This window comes from Bubalus kerabau, chromosome 22, assembly GCF_029407905.1.
Source record: "Bubalus kerabau isolate K-KA32 ecotype Philippines breed swamp buffalo chromosome 22, PCC_UOA_SB_1v2, whole genome shotgun sequence".
In the NCBI taxonomy this organism is placed as follows: Eukaryota; Metazoa; Chordata; class Mammalia; order Artiodactyla; family Bovidae; genus Bubalus; species Bubalus kerabau.
In genome coordinates, this window is record NC_073645.1 from 51,095,752 (window position 1) to 51,115,322 (window position 19,571).

Consider the following 19,571-nt stretch of genomic DNA (forward strand, 5'->3'; position numbering starts at 1 on the left):
CGTTTCTCATGATGTACTCTGCATAGAAGTTAAATAAGCAGGGTGACAATATAGAGCCTTGACGTACACCTTTTCCTATTTGGAACCAGTCTGTTGTTCCATGTCCAGTTCTAACTGTTGCTTCCTGACCTGCATACAGATTTTTCAGGAGGAAGGTAAGGTGGGTCTGGTATTCCCATCTCTTTAAGAAGGGATGACATGGTATCCCATTATAAAGGTGTAACATGATTTCATTATTGGGTATTTAGGGCAGTTTCATGTCTGAGGCTCTGTCCTAAAGAAAATTTTGCGTGCAAAGATGTTTAATGTGGTATTTTTGAGAATACAACCAAGTAGGGAAGTTTTCCTATATCTTAGAGAAATTCTTAACTAGTCTCTGGGCTTCTTGATTTTGAGGACTACATCTTGTAGTTTTGGATCCAGAAGTATTATGGTCATTATATAATGAATAAATGTATTCATATTTTCATCCAAAGCATCACCCACCTGTCAGGGTCAGGGTCTCATCTCCTGGGTGGGGATGTGCTGGGTCGGTGTCTGACTCTAAACTCGGCAGACAGGGCCCCCACTGCTTGGAGCTTGGGCTCACGTTGGGCGTCGTGACTGAGGGAGCAGCCAGCGCTCAGTGGTCGGCTCCTGGTTTATCAGCAGGTCGACCCTTGACCTCCTGGGCCTCAGTTTCTGTGATGTGCCATGACTGGGTTGGCCAGCACTGCCAACAGAACGCTCAGCTGTGATAGAATATACCCGTGCCAGCCAGTGTGGGAGCCACTGGTCACCTGAGGCTACTGGACACTTGGAGTATGACGAGCGTGACTTATGAACTGAATTTTACATTTTTATTCTAAGTCATTTAAATTTAAACCAGTGCCCCCCTGCCCTGTGACTCGTAGCTGCTGTGTTGGACACGACTACCCTAGATGGATTAAATGTTTGTTTAATGTTACATAGTGGGCTTTAGAGACCATTCTGATTCTGACATTTGGTTTTCTTGTTTTTATTTTTTTAATTTATCACTAAATTTAAAAATATGAACATTAAAATCTCTTCTTTTTTGTTGTACAGATTACAGATTTTTTCCTTCTTTGTGCTGTTTTAATAGGGACATCCCCTCCTCGGGGAGAGGAATTTGAACAGGACACTAAAAATACAAAGTAGGCCAAATTAGAGAAGAATAAGGGTTTTTTTGGAAGTTCGCTTGTCGTGCACAACCATTTAAGTAAACTGACCCATTGCTGACACCACACGTGGGCTCTTCTGTCAGCTTCACAGTGTTCCTTTAACCAGGTTTTGGATTTTTGTCAAAACTAACAATTTAAATTTGCAATTCAGTTTTCTGTTATAAGTAATTGCTGTTTGTAAATGAGACTAATTTCTCTTTGAATTTACGGTACAAATAATGTAATTTAGAGTTACAGATCTCTTGATCCTCTGGGTGCAGGCAAAATAAATGTAGTATCGAATGCTGGATCTGGGCAGGATTTTTCTATGAATCTTAAAATATGTTCTTTGTGAAACTGGGTTAAGTTATTTTAGCAACTATAAATAGTCACTTGGTAATTAGGTGTTTGGGTTTATTTGTTACAATTGAGTGCTTATTAAAGTTCAGCTGTTTTTTTTTTACCCCATAGATCAGAAGCTTTTATAGGCCAAGTGATAAGATACATCCTCTGCAGCTCATTCACTGATTATGACTCATTACAGATGATGGATGACCTCCTAAACTTTTAAATTCCTGTTTGCTTGTAGAGAGGGACAATTAATTCTCACCTTGCAGTCGGGCCTGCTCCAAAATTCTGGAGCCGTCTTGTATAATAACCCCTTACAGTTGACCACGTTGTGTGGGGGAGAAACGATAACGGGTGCGCTGCCCCTGCCAGACGCGGATGGCATTTGGTCTGCCCTGCTTATCTCTCTGCGCCAGGACTCCTCCCCGTTTTCTAGGCAGAGCTTCTGCACGTCGTTAAAGTGACATCAGGGCCTCATCCGGGTGTGAGTTTCCGCAGAAACAGCCCCGTGTCTGGTCACGGAGGGTGTGATGGCCTTCCCAGAACCTTCCTGGGACCATGGCGTCTACCGTGTCCGGCGCTGGCAGAGGCAATGCTCTCTGTCGGGACCGCGCGGGGTCTGCCCGTGTCCGGCACTGGCAGAGGCGATGCTCTCTGTCGGTGCTCGGGCATGGCCGGGGTGAGGGGCAGGTCTGCCCCTGTGAGTGGCTGGATCCAGAGGGCACGGGGTGACCAGGGCGGTCTGGTTGTTTGGAGACTCCCTTTTAATTTTATCCTTATCGTTTTGAAGAAGAGAAAATTAGTCATTTGTTTCTTTGGGGTCACGCTTGGTGTTTTATAAACATCTGTGCTATGTCGCTTTAGTCGTGTCTGACTCTTTGTGACCCTATGGACTATATGTAGCCCACCAGGCTCCTCTGTCCATGGGATTCTCTGTGCAAGAATACTGGAGTGGGGTGCCACCTCCTCCAGGGGATCTTACCATCCCAGGAATCGAACCCAAGTCTCTTATGTCCCCTGCATTGGCAGGCAGGGGAGGCACAGATGTGCGGAATTTTCTTTGTCATTCCATCTTTCTCCAGCCACCCCCTCACCTCCTAGTCTAGTTTGAGCCTCCTTAGTTATGCATACTTTTTATTTGCCTTTTTCACATGATCCAACAACAAGTACATTTTAAAATTCATTCAAGTTGAATGAATGGCCAGTGAGAAGAGACTGCTTTTGTATAATAACAAGATTAATACCTTGGCTCAAGGGACATAACATTTTAGTAAAATTGAAATTCGTATAGTTACCCTAGCTGTGCTCTCCACCTTGGGCTTCCTTATAAAAATGTCTGGGTAAAATACTGGCGGCCCTCTCCAGCCATTATTTCTGTCCGAGTTACGCGGCCTGACCCCGCACTCGCGTGGGGTTGTGAAGTTGGGCCAGTCTCCTGGCTGCCGTCTCATCAGCTCGTGCGACTGTTGGAGGTGAAGTGCTGGTGCTGGCTGTCTCTGTGGACGGGGTATTTCTGGGGAAAAATACAGGGAGAAATTTCCTCCCCAAGCAGTGTTTTGTATTGCTTTACATATACTCATGTATAATCTGCCCCCTTTCCCCTTTTAATTACTCCCCTCTAATGTGCTGGTCTTGATGGCCTTGCATTTCCCTTTTCATTGGCTGGAGAGACCTATTGGGGTAGAAGCTATGGAGAAGATCTTCGGAGTGGCTACTGATTTTAAATAGGAGGTGCCCCATCTCTAGTCTGATTTATAATGTGATAGAAAGCTGCTGATAATGTGATAGGCCAGCTGACGCTAATCTTAATTTATGATCTATTTAACCTTTTTATTTCCCAGCAACAGCTCACACCCCCCTCCCCAGACCTGGATCTCTGTATCAACGCTTTTCAGAGGCAAATATGCAGCGTCATGGTTCTGAACCCGAGGTTGCAGGAGGGGTTTACACTGGGGACGCTGATGCCTGTCCACCGGGCTTCCCCGCCTGGGGCAGTGGGGGTGATACAGGCCTGCAGACGCCTCTCACCCTGCGGGCTCCCGTCTCCCTGTTTCTGAACGGCCAGGTCTTCAGGGTCAGGATAGACCTTGCATGCACATGGGTGTCAGTGGAGTTGGGGGGCTTTTTTGACTTTTTATTTTGAATAACTTTAGCCTCATTTCTGTACCCCATCCAGCTAGTTTTGCATAGTGTTACTGTCTTCCATGGCCCTTGTACATAACTTTATGCAGTTCCCACAGCCAGGGAATTAATGTACAAGGTATTAGCATATTAATCAGCATTAATTAGTGTTGTGTGATACTGTAAGCCTTGTTTGAATTCCAGCAGTCTTTCCACTCGTGTCCTTTTTCTGTTCTGCTGTCCAGTCCAAGACCCCACACAGCATTCAGTCGTCGTGGCTCCCCCTTGTCTAGTTCGTGGGGTCCCTCTCTCCTTCTTTTTGTGACCTGGACACTTTGGAAGAAGACCAGTCAGTTATACAGTGGAATGCCTCTCCTTTGGGTTTGTGATGTGCTCTCTTGATTAGATCGAAGTTCACATTTTTGGTGAGGAAAGCGCAGAGATGAGGACCCCCACGAGGCATCACGGCATGTGTGGTGTCCAGGTGCCACTTACAGGTGACGCGAGGCACGGGCACGGGGTGAAGGTGGCGTTGCTCGTGTTTCTCCAGCTGTAGCGTTACAGTGTCCTTCTCTGCAGCTCACACCTTGAGGGAGATGTTGTGAGGCCATGCACACACCCCAGCTCTCAGCTTTCACCTGCTAGGTTCGGCATTCATTGCTGTATCTTGTCTGCAACAATTACTGCTGTGTTGTTGGCCTGATGGCATGTGTCTCCTTCATTTTCTCTTCTTTTACTAATTGGAATTCTTGTGAGTGAAGAGCTCTCTGTTCTTTCCCGCTTACTGCTTTATTCACTGAACTATCTGTTAATATGGACTCATGGATATTTATCTTATACCATGGGTTGTAGTCTGACACTACCATGATTTATGCTGTTAGTCACATGGCCTTTGGACACCCCTGAGATTGGTGCCTCTTTTTGACGTGCTACCTTCTAGCACTTTTTGGCCCCGCAGTGTAATCCCAGCTTATCTTGTGTTTTTCCTGCCCCAGTCCTGGACTTACCCACTTCTCCAGGGAGCCTCCTTTCCTTTTCCTGGAATGTGAGGTTTAGAAGCCAAGGTCTGGGCGCTGGTGTGCTCGTTGCTGTTGAGGTGCTGGTGCTTCTGACCCCTTTGAGTGGGTGGAGCCAGGGCATCTGTGTGTGTGCGCTGACCGCATGCACGTCAGAAGGCACTGCGTTTATTTCTGCCCCCGTCACCTCTGTGTATATTACAGACTGTCAGTTTGCCCTGGTGCCTGCAGTTTGAGTCCAGCCCAACAGAGTGCAGTTTCTCCACCACCTGTCTCCGGCAGCGAGAAACCTGGGTCTTCTGATGGAAATGCACTTACTCACTTACGGGTTTTTCTTAAACAGACTCTGGTGAACCTGTGTCATCGTATTGGCTGTTACTACCTCAGGGATCGCTTGGTAGATGAAATCCCGTTTGTGAAGGAGGGTATTTCCTGTGCTTGCTTCACAAAACGTAGTCTGCAGAATTCATTTAATTACCTGTGTCAGTGTGGTTAAGAATTCAGGCTTGACCTGGACAGAAAATGAAGTCATTTTGTTTTCAGAATAGATGGCATGCTTTCAGGTAAACTGACCAGCTAATTAGCTTATTGTCAAATATATAAAAGTCATACATTGAGAAGAAATAAAACAACAGAGGTCCTCTGATACTATTTTATATGAAGAATAGTAGTTACTTTTCATAGGATTCTCTATTAATTTAGGTTATTTTTGTTTTCTGTAAGCTTATTTTCTTTCCAATTTTTGTCAAATTGGTACATTTTAACTAAATTCATGAATCTTTGTTGTAAACAGAAACATTGAAAATTAATTAGATAAACAAGAAAACCTTCTTCAAGGTCTGATTCTACATTAACATATTGGGGGTCACACAGTATTCATACTTCAAGGTGTGGAAAATCAAGTGTTTTATTAAAATACTATATTGTTATTGTGGAGAAGGAAATGGCAACCCACTCCAGTGTTCTTGCCTGGAGAATCCCAGGGACGGGGAGCCTGGTGGGCTGCCGTCTATGGGGTCGCACAGAGTCAGACATGACTGAAGTGACTTAGCAGCAGCAGCAGCTTTTTAATATAGGAGAAGGCAATGGCACCCCACTCCAGTACTCTTGGCCTGGAAAATCCCATGGATGGAGGAGCCTGGTAGGCTGCAGTCCATGGGGTCACTAGGAGTTGGACACGACTAAGCAACTTCACTTTCACTTTTCACTTTCATGCATTGGAGGAGGAAATGGCAACCCAGTCCAGTGTTCTTGTCTGGAGAATCCCAGGGACGGGGGAGCCTGGTGGGCTGCCATCTATAGGGTCGCATAGAGTCGGACACGACTGAAGTGACTTAGCAGCAGCATATTATTATTGTTCACATGCTAAGTGTGTCCAGCTCTTTGTGACTCCATAAACTGCAGCACATCAGTCTCCCCTGGCCTTTCCTGTCTTCTGGAGAGATATATATAAAGTACTATATCAGTTCAGTCACTCAGTCATGTCTGACTCTTTGCGACCCCATGGACTGCAGCACGCCAGGATTCCCTGTCCATCACCAGCTCCCGGAGCTTGCTCAAACTCATGCCCATCGAGTCGGTGATGCTATCCAACCATCTCATCCTCTCTCGTCCCCTTTTCCTCCTGCCCTCAATCTTTCCCACCATCAGGGTCTTTTCCAGTGAGTCAGTTCTTCACATCAGGTGGCCAAAGTATTGGAGTTTCAGCTTCAGCATCAGTCCTTCCAATGAATATTCAGGACTGATATCTTTACAAATACTGTGTTATATAGGATCTTACACCTGACTCCTTGTTTCATGATTATTTTTTTTTTCCTTTTACTGGAATTGAGTTTGCTGGTGGGAAAGGACCATAAAACTTAGCTGATAGAAATCAAACTTATTGTGAGTTTTCATCAGATGAAGACTGAAAATTGGTGAGCACCTTTGGGCGATGTCTGGAAGCTGTTCTAGGAGGGCTGAAGCGTTTCCATGCCGGTGCCTGATTCCCACATACTCCTTCCTGCATGGCTGCCGGGTCAGTGTGGGACCTGGAGATGTGGTAGGCCCTCCGTGGAGGCTCCTTCTGTGAGCCACCTGGATCCACAGGGGCTGTTCGGTGGTGTCTGTCACTGCAGAGTAGCTGAGCCTGTCCTTACTGGCACGGTGGGATGTGTCTGCGTCTGGGAGGCAGTTGCCAGCCCCACAGAAATCCAGGCCTTGAAGTGTGTTGGATTTGACCTTGAATACCACCTGCTACTTCTGTGCTGTGCCCTTGGGCTTGTTGCTCACCTTCCCAATCTGTTTTCTCGTCTTCAAGTCATTGGCTCTACCTGAGGTTTGCTGGGAGGAGTGAATGAGATAATGTATGTAAAGCAGCTGGCACAGTGCCAGGCATGTGCAGCTCATAAATTTCGTTCCTACCCAGCTAGACCTTTGGTATCCAATGCCATGGGGTCACCTATGTAAATGTGCAGAAGTCTTCTTTTTTGGCGGTATTTGCTTTATTAAAAAGGAAACAGGTGATCACATGGTTATTTTCTTTTGCTCTATAAAAACGAGCTAAAGCAAGGTATGGTGAAGGCATGCCAGAGGTGTGGTGGGATGAGGTGGCTGTCTCTCCCTAAGGAAGGCTGCACCCCAGTCCTAAGGCCATTTGTCCCCCATGTGACAAGCGAGGACTGGGCCACCTGCCTTCCTAAATGTCCTGAGCCCCACGTCACTTGTAATTGACTTAAGGAAAACAGCTGTGGGGACTCAAGGCTTTCTGCCTTTATTCTCGTCTTTAAAATCAAGTTATATTCTTTTTTTTTTTTTTTAATGCAGTAGACTTTTTGGAGAAAATGAGACCTAGAGAACAGAGGTGGAGACCCGGCAGCATGACCACACAGCAGCCGCACCCAAGCAGAATAAAGATGCCCGCAGGCGGGAAACGTGCTTTTTTCTTTATGACTCGACTCCATATTTCATTTATATTTAAAACTGAGTTGATGAATATGAGTACAGATATTTAAGGTTACTGTGGAGTCGTATTTGTTTATGTGCATGGACCGTATCTCACAGTTTAAAAGGGAGAGCAGTTAATGGTTTTGCTTGTGCTGCCTGGAAATTTTTCTTTTTTTTATTATCCTCTAGCCTCTGTTCTTCAGGTGTGTAGCTATTTTCGTATTATGAAGGATGATGGATGAGGCTGGGAAGTTTCTTCGGAAGCACTTCTGATATTGTGCAATGCGCTTGGGGGTCAGCCACACTTGACTGATGCGTGATTTATCCCGTGTCCCTGCCACTTCCCGAGATAAAGCTGCTGTTTTATCAAAAATGCCAGCAACTGTGATTTAGAATTTATAAACCTCCATTTTCAAATAATTGTTCTGATTACTTTCTGCCTGGGCAATAAAATGATAAAGGTAATTGCACACAAATGTGAGATGGCACCAAAATACAATAAAATTAACCCGGATTAGCTTGACTTGTCGATGAGAAGTATTTTTGAAATGTAGTGTTGCAATAAGGGAGGGTGATATTATAGCTGGAAGGTGAGTTATTGCCTTAATGTAATACTCCTTGAAATTTAAAAAAGAGACTGTTTCTGTTGAGGGTGATTGTGCTTTTGAAATTAAGTTGAAGTGAATCTTATAATTGGCAACAATAATGCAGTTGGAAGGTAATATCTTTTATTGTATTATGCCTAGTTGCATTGCCTTTTATTTAGCAGTTTCTGGCTTCAGCTCTTCTCTTACTCAGGTGGAAGCAGGCTTGGAATTCTGTCAGATCCAGGGGGCTCAGATGTTTTATTCTCTTTTTACACTGTCCCTCATCTGAAAGTTACAGGCTTAGATAAAATATTTGACTAAATCATTTAGACATCAAAGGTTAAGTGTTATTGTTAATTTTTTAATGAGTTTAAATAAAGTTCTTGTAAATGTGTTTTGCTCCCCGTCTCTGCATCTGTGTTGGCAATCTCCCTAATGGCAACAGCGTCCAACCCGCTGTCCCCGTTTAAACACATACTTTATAACTTGCCCTTCAGAGTCTTGAGGTGAAATCCATGGGTCATATTTACCCACCTGTTCTACTTAGGAAGAACTTATGATGTAAATAAGAGAACAGTAATTTATAATCAAGTTCTGCGTATTCAGAACAGGAACGCTCAGACAGTGCTTTTGGCAAAATGGTTGTCTGAGGAGGCCTTATAAATAGCTAAGAAAAGAGAAATGAAAGGCAAAGGGGAGGAGGAAAGATATATCCATCTGAATGCAGAGTTCCAAAGAATAGCAAGGAGAGATAAGAAAGCCTTCTTCAGTGATCAGTGCAAAGAAATAGAGGAAAACAATAGAATGCGAAAGACTAGAGATGTCTTCAAGAAAATTAGAGATACCAAGGGAACATTTCATGCAAAGATGGGCACAATAAAGGACAGAAATGGTATGGACCTAACAGAAGCAGAAGATATTAAGAAGAGGTGGCAAGAATACACAGAAGAACTATACAAAAAAGATCTTCATGACCCAGATAGCCATGATGGTGTGATCACTCACCTAGAGCCAGATGTCCTGAAATACGAAGTCAAGTGGACCTTAGGAAGCATCACTACAAACAAAGCTAGTGGAGGTGATGGAATTCCAGCTGAGCTATTTCAAATCCTAAAAGATGATGCTGTAAAAGTGCTGCACTCAATATGCCAGCAAATTTGGAAAACTCAGCAGTGGCCACAGGACTGGAAAAGATCAGTTTTCATTCCAATCCCAGAGAAAGGCAATGCCAAAGAATGTTCAAACTACCACACAATGGCACTCATCTCACTATCTAGCAAAGTAATGCTCAAATTTCTCCAAGCTAGGCTTCATCAGTACATGAACTAAGAACTTCCAAATGTTCAAACTGGATTTAGAAACAGCAGAGGAACCAGAGATCAATTTGCCTACATCCGTTGGATCATAGAAAAAGTAAGAGAATTTCAGAAAAACATTTACTTCTGCTTTATTGACTATGCTAAAGCCTTTGACTGTGTAGATCATAACAAACTGTGGAAAATTCTTAAGGAAATGGGAATACCAGACCACCTTACCTGCCTCCTAGAAATCTGTGTGCAGGTCAAGAAGCAACAGTTAGAACCAGGCATGGAACAATGGACTAGTTCCAGATTGGGAAAGGAGTACATCAAGACTATATATTGTCACCCTGCTTCTTTAACTTATATGCAGAGTACATCGTGCGAAATACTGGACTGGATGAAGCACAAGCTGGAATCAAGATTTCAGGGAGAAATATTAATAATGTCAGATATGCAGAAAGCAATAACCTTATAGCAGAAAGTGAAGAGGTACTAAAGAGCCTCTTGAATAAGGTGAAGGAGAAGTGAAAAACCTGGCTTACACTCAACATTCAAAAAACTATGATCATGGCATCTGGTCCCATCACTAAATGGCAAATAGATGGGGAAACAGACTTTTCTTAGGCTCCAAAATCACTGCAGATGGTGACTGTAGCCATGAAATTAAAAGACACTTGCTCCTTGGAAGAAAAGCTATGACCAACCTAGATAGTGAATTAAAAAAGCACAGACCTTACTTTGCCAACAAAGGTCCATCTAGTCAAAGCTATAGTTTTTCCAGTAGTCATGTATGGATGTGAGTGTTGGACCATAAAGAAAGCTGAAAGAATTGATGCTTTTGAACAGTGGTGCTGGAGAAGACTTTTGGTCCAACCAGTCTATCCTAAAGGAAATCAGTCCTGAATATTCATCAGAAGGACTGATGCTGAAGCTGAAACTCCAGTACTTTGGCCACCTGATGCGAAGAGCTGACTCATTGGAAAAAACCCTGATGCTGGGAAGGATTGAAGGCAGGAGAAGAGGATGACGGAGGGATGAGATGGTTGGATGGCATCACCAACTCGATGGACATGAGTTTGAGCAAGCTCCAAGAGATGGTGTTGGACACAGGGAAACCTGGCGTGCCGCAGTCCATGGGGTTGCAAAGAGTCAGACACGACTGAGCAACTGAACTGAACTGAGGGCTAGAAGCATGATGATGTCATCGGCCCCCCGTAAGTGCCCTCCTGATGGGGGTCCGCACCATCGCATCTCACGTGGGGCAGCAGACACCCAGGTTTCTGCATGAGTTGGGGGGCATCTCTGTGGGCAGTGGTTGCACCGTGGGGCCCTCCACCACCATTCGGTTGTCTTCGTCCAGTTGAGACTTGTGTCAGGTGTGAGGTTTCATTTTCTTCCCCCTTTTTTTCTGATTTGGTAATTCGTATGATATCCAGTGAAGATCACGGAAGACGCTTTGAGAAAAGGCCAGCTTGAGGAAGAGTTGGACGGGGTTAACGTAACAGAGCTGCTGACTGGGAGGCTAACACGGGTCTGCTGTGTTCCTGAAGAGAATGCAGAGTTGGGAGCAGGTAGGCCTGGGGAAAATAGAGACCGTGGGATTTGCCCCAAAATAGAGCCAGTGGCAATCTTTCCAGAAGCAGTAAGTGGAATCTGGAAGATGTAAGTGAAATAAGGGGGTTCTGTGTTAGATGGGCATCTCTTGCTGGCCCTCTTTTGCACCAGTGGCCTTCCAGTCCTCTGACAGGTGGCATCCTGTTATCTTAGCCTGTTGGGCTCCCTTGGTTTAGATGAAAATGCAAACACAATAATACAGAAGGGGCTTTGTGACCAGCCTAGCATGCCTTTCTGCATCAAGATATGGGCCTGTAAGTATGAAATAGCAAGCAGTGTGCTTTAGTGTTATGTAATACATATCTTGTAAAATAAAAATGGAGTATTTTTATTTTTTATTTTTTAATACTTCAGGCTGAAGTTCGGGGGCTATAAAATTATCGTGGAGCTGATTTACATGGTCGTTCTTGGTCTTAAGAACTTGTGGGCATGTTTAAGCTGATTGTTCATTTATTTATTGAGCTGTAATTGAAATCACGTTATATTCATTTCAGGTTTACAACATGATGACGCTTGTGTGTATCACTGAATCGTCACCACAGTAAGCCTCATTAACCTGTCACCACGGTCTTCTTTTTTTAAAGGGGCTGTGTTGCGTCTTGCCTGTGGCTGAGGGATCCCTTCTCTCCAGGGCTGCTGTTCTGGTTTTGCTTGCTCTTGCTCATGGTGTCTTATTTCTGCGTGTGTCCTGTCCTCGGATCACACTGGATGTTACGATGGGAAGATTCTTCATGACTTGCCCGTAAGAGTGGCACGGAGCCTCGGGTGTGCGAAGGGGCGGTGGTGACTGCGCCAGGGGCTGGGGTCACTCGCCTGTCTGGGGCTCAGCCCTGCCTTGCCTGGCCCGGAAATTCCCAGCTGTTGTCAGTATCCCCCCATTAGACCAGTGGCTCTAACTGGGGGACGATTTTGTTGCTTAACATTTACTTTGTATCAGCTTAGTTCTAATTTAAACACCAGCTTCAGCCTTGTCCTAAGGAATCCAGTGAGGACAAGAGTTTGATACATAATCATTTATTTTTCTGTTACAGGTTAATTTACCACATAGTTATAGACTTGTATCTCAGCTAATCTTACCCCAGCTCAGCACTCTGGTCAGAAGGCCTCTTCCCTCACCCATGGTGCTCAGGAAGACTGGCTCTTGTGTCTTTGAGTGGTATCATCTGCATATCTGAGGTGGCTGATGTTTCTCCCACCTATCTTGATTCCAGCTTGTAACTTATCCAGCCTGGCATTTCTCGTGATGTGCTCAGCATATAGGTTAAACAAACAGGGTGACAGCAGACAGCCCTGTCGTACTCCTTTCTCAATCTTGAACCAATCTGTTGTTCCATACAGGGTTCTAATTGTTGCTTTTTTACCTGCATACAGATTTCTCAGGAGACAGGTGAGATGATCTGGTATTCCATCTTAAAGAGGATCTTTGTAAGAGCTTTCTGTAGTTTATTATGATCCACACAGTCAAAGGCTTTTCGATGGCATAATGGATGAAACAGAGGTAGATGGTTTTTTTTTGAATTCCCTAGCTTTCTCCATGATCCACTGAATGTTGGCACTTTGATCTCTGGTTCATCATCCTTTTCTAAATCCAGCTTGGCCATCTGGAAGTTCTTGGTTCGCAGAATGCTGAAGCCTAGCATGCAAGATTTTCAGTATGACCTTATGAGCATGGGAGATGAGTGCAATTGTCCAACCGTTAGCACATTCTTTAGTACTCCCCTGCTTGGGAACTGGGATGAGGATCTATCGAATTATAGTCCACACACCACTACATTTCCTACGTGGAAGAAGTGTATATAACTTTATAAATAAGAGTTGGCTAGGATGCGGAGAAGCTGGAATGCTAGTGCATTGTGGGAATGTGAACTAGGAAACGGTCCGGTGGCTCCTTTCCAAGTCAGACGTAGAATTGTCGTTGGTCCAGCAGCCCTGCTCCCTGGTGAGGGCCCAGAGCAAGCACCCAAACAGCTGTGTGTACACCGGTGCCACCATGGCTCCACATGGGCACAGCAGTCAGACACTGGAAACAGCTCAGATGTCCGTGGAGGAACGAACTGATGAACCACAGAGTGGGGCTCTTCCCCACAATGGAGTGCTGCTCAGCCCTAAAAGGGAATGCCAGCACAGCATTCCACATGGATGAGGCTTGTAGTGAAGCCAGACACAGCTGGCAAGGACTCTTGTCTCCACGATGGGCCTTGAGTCGTCACCTTCACAGAGATGAAAGTGTGCTGGTTTCTGGGGCTGGGGTAGGGGAGCTGGTGGAAGTGGGGTTTCTGTGGCAGATGATGAAGTTTGGTCTGGTTAGTGGTGACAGCCACATGATAATGTGAATGGATTTGATGACACTGAATTGTACTCTCACAAGCGTCAAATCTAGAGATGTGTATTTTACCACCGTAGGAAGACGTATATCTGGTAACTTTTAAACAGTTTGGGATGTTGTATCTATCGCACTTGGTCACTGGCTCATCCTGGGCCGCCCTAGTCTCCTGGACCCGCACCTTGGACACCATTCCTGGGCAGGAGGACGGTGCCCAGCACGTCGCTGTCCCTGTGGGTGGGGGAGGTGGGTCATCAGGTGGCGTCTTGGGACCCCGGGGACCACAGGAGCCAATTCCAGAAACTGCCCCAGCCTTGGTGTTCTGTATAGGAAAAAACGAGAAAGAAAACGTCTTGACTTTGTCAAGAACGTCGTGAAACAGAGGAAGTTGACGGTGTTTCCATCAGGATGCTCGTCATTGCCCCAGTGACTACACGTGCGTGGCGTCTTTCTTCTGGAGGGGGCTCTTCCAGCCCCGCCCGTCTCACCTTCTGTCCTCCTTGGGGTTGCTGTGTTCCAGGTCTTGTGGATAGTCTTGTAGAAAGGGAGAAAACTTTAAACGTTCTTTATAAATGTTAGTTTGCTTGCTAATAGGTAGCATTCTTAGTGTTCAAAGTAGTAGTTAATTATCAAAGTTAAAAGTTAATTATATTTTACTCTGTTACAGTCTCGATTTTTCTTTTAATTCAAGTTACCCTTGAAATTAACATGACAGATTGATAAGATATTCATCTGTGAATATTATCTGAAGCAATCTGTTGTAACTTAGATAAAATGTATCAGCTAAATTTTGTAGTGAGAAGTTTTACATTTTTGAAATAGACAATAGAGATTTTTCCTCATAGTGGTGGGAATATTCGACAGAGAGATGATTACATCAATCAATTATTTGAACAAAGATTGGGTATAGCTTACATATGATTTTGTAATAATCCCTATTTCCAAGGAAAAATATTTGCAGAGTACTTACTCATTGTGTCATTTGTAGATAAATTGGTTATGAGTTGGTCTTTGTTTTTATTGAAACATAGATTCTGTGTGTAAATGTGGATTTTAGGTATATCTTCTCTATGTGTATCACAAGTGTCTGAAATCAGAGAACTTGAGCAAAATGATTTTTCTATATTAAACAATGAATTTCATTTGAACCTGGTTTGATCCCACAGCTTCATCCTCATTTTCCTCCAGTGCATAGATCTCAGTACCCAGAGACGGCCTCGTCCTGGGCTGGCCCGTGTGGCCCAGCACTTCTGAGCCGGGTCAGTCCTGGGCTGTAGTCTGATTCTAACCCGTTCCCAGCCTGCTGACTTGGCACGGGAAAGACAGGGGACCTGCCCCTTCTTTGCTGGGGGAGGGGAGGGGAGTTAACTCTGGACCAGAGTGGTAAGGGAGGCTCAGAGACTTTGCTGCATTATGGCCTGTCGTCTTTTCTGGGAGGACATGTGTGCAGGGCAAACTCACAGGCAGGCAGAGGCGGTTTGGCTGCCCCACAGGCCAGCAGCCTTGCCTTGATTTTCTAAGGGGCCATGGGTAATGTTGCCTGACCCACAGGTAGCCCCGACTATCTCATCAGTCCACATGGTATCCCCATCGCAGAGGAGGGCATGGGACTGGAGGGGTTGCCAAGGGCCCGCTCTGCATTTCTCTCTCCAGGCCCACTCTCGCTGGCACCCTGTGGAAAGCATGTTCCCAAATGGAACCTGTGGCCCCACAGACTGGGACTGGTGCTGAGTGGGTGTCTCCCTTCAGGTTTTCCACAGAGTCTTCCTCCAGCTTCCTAGAAGGATGGATTGTTTCTCTGTCACCTACACTGAGGATGGGACCCTGTGCAGAGGACACTTGGGCAGAAGGAGTGTGGTTCCTGCACCCTCCTGCCTGCCTCATGGGGCAATGTCTGACATGTCTGTGGCTTCAGCCCTAGCCATTGGAAGGTCTGATGCTGAAGCTCCAATACTTTGGCCACCTGATGGGAGGAGCTGACTCATTGGAAAAGTCCCTGATGCTGGGAAAGATTGAAGGTAGGAGGAGACGGGGACGACAGAGGATGAGATGGTTGGATGGCATCACCGACTCAATGGACGAGTTTGAGCAAACTCCAGGAGATGGTGAAGGACAGAGAGGGCTGGCGTGCAGCAGTCCATGCGGTTGCAGAGTTGGACACGACTGACCGACTGAGCAACAACATCCCCTTGCAGGGCGTCCCCTTTCCCTCCTCACGGCCAAGGCCGGTTTCCTGTGCTGAATCTCAGGCTGGAGATCACTGTGGTCACATGGTGTGAGCTGGCACCGGCCCTGGGTGCTACCCCTGGGCACAGAACCATTACAGAGACTGGTGTCAATGCTCTGTCTCGATACCCTGTTTATAAGGTAGAAAACAAAACCCCTTACGTGGTGAATTCTATTGAGTACCATCTTTCTTTGGACAGTGTTTAACTCTGTTTACTTCTTAATGGATGAAATATATGAAGATACTTTCTAAATTTTAAAGTACCAAACACACATGGGAAAAAGGCCAAGGGTGTATGATACCAGCTTACATGCTTTGTTGAGGGTCGTAGCTCTGTGCGGTCTTTTCTGCAGGGAGATCCTGCCTGATTCTCTGCATCCCTTCACCGACTGTCCAGTGCTCCACCTGAGGCCGTGCTGACTGACAGATCACTATGATGTCATCTTTCTGTAAGCCCTGGACTGCTATCAGTTATGTTTTAAATGTTGTAATTAAGAGTTTGAGACTACTCAGCTGTCTTTGAGGGGAAGAACCTATCTCCTTCTCCAGAGAGATAATTAATTCTTAGAGTATATGGTTTTTGAAGAATTTACTGTAAGATAAAAGACTAGTATTTTATTCTTGCATTTATTAGTATTTAATCAAATGGAAAGTGCACTTTTGGTCTGGAAATCTTGGCTTCAGCCACGGGATCAGACTGAATTATTGTTTAAAGAGTAAAAGGTATAGAATATAGTTCAAGTTATCAAGCCACTGATAGGTTTTGGGCATAATGTAGCTAATTTAGAACATAAAATTTCCTGCCTTGGGTTAATCGTTCAGCAGCAGCAGTGTGCGTGTCAGTGGCTGCTTGGCCTTGCGGTGGGGATGGTGTCTGTCCCTCCAAGAGCCTTGTGCCATCAAGGCTGGCTCGTTCTCGGCCGCCGGAGCGTATCTGGAACATAAGACTCTTTCATTTGGGATACAAGTCATCAATCACAGCGCACTTCTCACCCAAGAATCCTTCACCGCAGAAACAGTCTGCAACGGATTCTTTATTAGGGATAAAGAGGCCCTAATCCTGTGGTCCTTAGTGGTGGCCAGACTTAGCACTCCTGAAGACCTAGTGGCTGGTTTTTCTAAGCCAGTACTTAAGAAATGCCAGAGAACTTTGGTACCTACTTCTTGCTCAAGGTTGTACTGTCAGAGACAGGGGGTGAGCATATGTGATCAAAGTGGATCTTGTGATTTGTTTATTAGCAGGTGGGAGAGAAGGATCCCACAGGACAAAACCTGGGACAGTCTGTTAATCACTTATGTACTTTGAGGTCAGGAGGTGGCAGACTTTTCCTAAAATAAACTATATGGTAAATGTTGCTGGCTTTGCAAGCTGTATGGTCCTATCACAACTACAGCTGACCCTTCAACAACATGGGGGTTAGGGACACCCCCACCCCCATCCCCCATCCCACACAGTTGAAAATCCAGGCATAATTTATAGTCAGCCCTCCATATCATGGTTCTGCATTCACCATTTCCACCAACCAAGGGTTGTGCAGTCCTATAGCATTTACTGTTGAAAAAAATCTGCGTATAAGTGGATCCACATGGTTCAAATCAATGTTATTCAAGGGTCAGCTGTACTCACTAGAGCTTCTGTAGACAACACAAAATGAGCCTGGCTACATTCTACTGAAACTATTTATAGACTGTTAAATGTGAATTTCATGTCATTTTCGCACATCCTGAAGTGTTTTTATTTGGACTTTCCCCAACCATTTAAAAATGCCCTGCACCCTGCCGGCCCTGATCATCGTCAGGTACACAGTCTCTTCGCTCACACATGTCCCTGCTCTTTACTCTCAGCCCTTCTTGGTGTTGAGCACCTTGCCTTATTTGTGGAATGCACCCGGGAAATGATGCTTTTGAACTGTGGTGTTGGAGAAGACTCTTGAGAGTCCCTTGGACTGCAAGGAGATCCAACCAGTCCATTCTAAAGGAGATCAGTCCTGGGTATTCTTTGGAAGGAATGATGCTAAAGCTGAAACTCCAGTACTTTGGCCACCTCATGCGAAGAGTTGACTCATTGGAAAATACTCTGATGCTGGGAGGGATTGGGGGCAGGAGGAGAAGGGGACGACGGAGGATGAGATGGCTGGATGGCATCACCGACTCGATGGACATGAGTTTGAGTGAACTCCGGGAGTTGGTGATGGACAGGGAGGCCTGCTACTGCTACTGTCAAGTCACTTCAGTCGTGTCCGACTCTGTGCAACCCCATAGACAGCAGCCCACCAGCCTCCCCCATCCCTGGGATTCTCTAGGCAAGAACACTGGAGTGGGTTGCCATTTCCTTCTCCAATGTGTGAAAGTGAAAAGTAAAAGTGAAGTCACTCAGTCGTGCCCGACTCCTAGCGACCCCATGGACTGCAGCCTACCAGGCTGCTCTGCCCATGGGATTTTCCAGGCAATAGTACTGGAGTGGGGTGCCATTGCCTTCTCCGCAGGGAGGCCTGGCGTGCTGCAATTCATGGGGTTGCAAAGAGTCAGACATGACTGAGCGACTGAACTGAACCCGGGAAAGGCTGATGAAGGGTGGAGTCAGGGAGTAATTGTCTACATCTGGTCAGTGGGTCCTGGCGGGACCTTCACTTTGGCAGGGACATTTCTATAGGCCTCCCCAAGAGCCAGCGTTGACTCACCTTCCAGGTGTGGGGATGCGCTTCCTGGCTGTTTGCTGGAGCCGTCTCTTGAGAATTTCGGCAGAGCCTGTTATGGAGTCTGGATCTAACTGTACTCACTGCGCTGTATGAATCAGTGCAAACAGGGATTGGGTTATTGAACCAGGGGACAGAATTACAGTGAGTCCCCTGTGGAGGCTAATTACATCAGCAACACAAAAAGCATGTGTTTATAACATAGAGGTTCTATCCACACACAGGTGGGAAACTTTATTGACTAGAACGTCTTTCTCCTGGCTTGATTGCAGACAAACCTCTGATACTTTGATACTCTGGGGTTCTTCGGGGGTGAGGACGATTCTGATTCACATCTTGCTGTCAGGAAGACAAGTGTGAGAGCTTTGCACTTCCCCACCAGCCCTGCTGGCCCAGCTCTGCCGTGGCTGCAGCCAGTGGCCTGTCCTGTCCCGCTCTGCAGCAGGCATCTCTTGGGTTTGGCTGCTTTGCCAGATTGAAAAGTGTTTCTCTCAGATCTTCCCGCCTGTTCTCACATGTTTCTTATTCTCTTAAGTCAGTTAAACTTTGCCCAACTGTAGGGGTGGATAAAGAATGAGGTTATTTTCTGCTATGACATATTTAAGCTGAAGCTTCCCAAGACATCACAGTTGTCTCGAGACCTGACACTTCATTGTGAGCACCAGCCTGCCAGCCTCTCCTGCTCCGTGACAGGCTGTCACCACAGAGCCCGGGACTGAGTTGGTGCCTCAAGTTGGGGAACGTCTTCAGGTTGTGAGGCGGGCGCTGTGGGCAGTGTGGGCTGAGGACCCAGGGGTGACCCGGGCCAGAGCCCCCGCCGTCAGACCGCCGCACGACTACTTTCCTGGCGGATGTTCACACGAGCAGTCCTAACAGTAGTTAAAAGTTAGGGAAAAGGTGGCATTTTTTCATTTTTTTTCTTCACAGTAAATTATAAGCAGCTCATTCTCTGTTCTTACTGACGTTCCATGCCATGACTGACGTGGGGATGCTGTGAGATTTGGGGAGTCAGGGGCTCAGGTGTCCGCCCGTGGCTGGGATCCTGTGGCTGATGTGGATCCCTGCCCACTGGGTCACATTCTGTGCACAGGGCACCGTGGCTCCGGGTCCGCGTGGGACTCAGGGTTCACATGAGTAGCTTGAGTCCTCACGGGGACTTGAGGTACCTGTGAGACTCGGGGGTTTCCCCAGGACTCAGGCTTCCCGCGAGATTTCGGGATCCACAGGGTGCTCGGGATTCCCTTGGGACTCAG

At 46.1% G+C, this 19,571-nt stretch overlaps 1 long non-coding RNA gene across 2 annotated transcripts in view; it reads left to right on the top strand.

Moving 5' to 3' along the window:
* LOC129637061 (uncharacterized) overlaps positions 1 to 16,059 on the top strand; it is a 35,581-nt gene extending 19,522 nt beyond the window's left edge. The window contains exons 2-6 of one of the 2 annotated variants that reach the window (XR_008707330.1): positions 10,895 to 11,029; positions 11,567 to 11,613; positions 14,562 to 14,654; positions 15,145 to 15,413; positions 15,976 to 16,059. This is a non-coding gene — a long non-coding RNA (uncharacterized LOC129637061). Of the gene's footprint in view, positions 1 to 10,894; positions 11,030 to 11,566; positions 11,614 to 13,725; positions 14,498 to 14,561; positions 14,655 to 15,144; positions 15,414 to 15,975 lie in introns of those variants that run through there. The other variant, XR_008707331.1, reaches the window with a different exon arrangement.
* The last annotated feature ends 3,512 nt before the right edge of the window (positions 16,060 to 19,571 follow it).